The sequence below is a fragment of the Propithecus coquereli genome, unplaced genomic scaffold (assembly GCF_000956105.1).
Source record: "Propithecus coquereli isolate 6110/MARCELLA unplaced genomic scaffold, Pcoq_1.0 Scaffold395, whole genome shotgun sequence".
Lineage (NCBI taxonomy): Eukaryota > Metazoa > Chordata > Mammalia > Primates > Indriidae > Propithecus > Propithecus coquereli.
The window spans coordinates 2,142,225-2,144,018 of record NW_012149674.1 but is presented as its reverse complement, the minus strand read 5'-3'; the positions used below and the strand labels follow the sequence as shown (position 1 = coordinate 2,144,018).

Here is a 1,794-nt window from a genome sequence, read left to right as displayed (position 1 = left end):
TGGGAACTCCCCTGTGGTTCCAGAAAGTAGTCAGGTTTTCTTCTGTTTGGAAAACACTCATGTCTACACTCGCAGCTCTACACCCCCATCCCAGATCACTTAGGAGAGAGGCTCAGGGCCCTGGCTTTGCTGAGATGCCCCCCTTGGTGCATCAAATGCGGCCTCTCAGAAAAGTCCGGGTGACGGTGTGCGGGACAGACCACCCCCGGTGTCCAAGACAGGCTCAGGGGAGCCTCTCCTTCAGGAGGGTTTTCTTCTTACTTTTTTTAAGATGAGAAGAGGTTCTGGGTTGGGGTCAGGGGTTCTCCATGCATTAACAGCTGCCTGGGCAGCTTGCTAGGGACATGGGAGGACCACTCTGGTCTTAGGTAAGTATGACCTTTTAGCTAAGAATGATTTTTCTTTAATTTTTAATCAATGGAAACCAAACAAAAGAAAAATAGTATTTCACAATCCATGAAAATGATGTGAAGGTCAAATTTCAGTGTCTGTAAATAGAGTTTTATTGCAGCACAGCGACACCCATTTATTTCACTGCGACAGCAGAGTTTAGAAATTGCGACACAGACCACATGGCCCACAAAAGTGCAGATGTTTTCTGTTTGTCCATTTGATGGAAACGTCTGAGCCCTGCCCTGGAGAGTCGCGTCTGGCTGGTGCTCAGGACTCCAGCACGTGACTGTGCAGGTGGAAACTCTTGGCCGTGCCGCAGACGCCGCACTCGCTGAGAAGCACCGTCCACGCTCAGGATGGGCGCGCGCTGCTTGCCTTTACGCTCCCGTTTAAGTCCCATTTGGTACTTTCTGAAGTTCCTTGGTGCGAATCAACTCACCCAGGCCTCCTGCAGTTCTGCACGTGTTTCAGTGTGTGGGAGACACGGCAGCCTCCTACGCTCTGCCCATGTATTAGCTCGTAAGGTGGGTGAGATCATCATTGTGCCCATTGAAGGGTGGAGAAACTGAGGCACAAAGAATGCAAGTGGTTTTCCTGAGGCCAAGTGGCCAGTACATGCAGGGGCTGGGCTTCAAACCAGACAATGGTATTGGGGCTCCATGCTCTTACACCCCCATCCACTACCTCCTCTCTTGAGACACTCAGCTTTGAGATCATTATGCCCATTTTAACAGAGAGAAGGTAACAGACAGAGGGAGTGTGTAATTATGACTCATGTCACAACTCAGATCAGGCACAGAGGCAGCACTCTGTGGGCCCCAGAGCCCACCCATCTGGTCTAGAGTACTTTCTGCTCCCCCTGCGGCCTCACACACTGGGCTGGGGACAGAACACATCTTCTACCTTGACAGAAGGAAGGGACATTGCTCTTGAGCTCTTGCTGCCTGTGATCTTTGCAGAAAGTTGCCGTCACTGCTGGGTGTAAAACCACCACCTCGGCTGTCATGGTTCACTGCCTGCGCCAGAAGACAGAGGAGGAGCTCTTGGAGGCCACCCTGAAAATGGTAGGTGGGTCCCTGCTAGTGCCCCCAGCCTGTAGCTATGGCGCCAGGCCTCATCTTTGCAGCTGTCCTCTTGGGATAGTTTTTCACCTCTCAGGAGTTTCTGGATCTCAATGGGGAATTTTCTTTTCGTTTTTTATTGTAGCGTACCTCAGATATCAGAAGTCCAAAAATAACATGGTGAAAAATTACATAATAATCCTTCAGTTTTATCAAAACTTATGATTTTTCCATTCTTGTTTTTGGATGTATTTGTAAGAAATTAAACATTACATATTCCCAGGGGTAGCCACCATCCTGAATTTGAGGGATGCAGATATTAAGCATAGAAATTTCAGAA

General features: G+C 49.1%; 1 protein-coding gene across 1 annotated transcript in view; it reads left to right on the top strand.

The window, feature by feature from the left end:
- Window positions 1-1,794, top strand: part of LOC105817045 (liver carboxylesterase 1-like) — a gene marked incomplete at its 5' end in the record, with an annotated part of 42,210 nt that overhangs the window by 10,670 nt on the left and 29,746 nt on the right. The gene's annotated exons all lie outside the window — the stretch shown is intronic.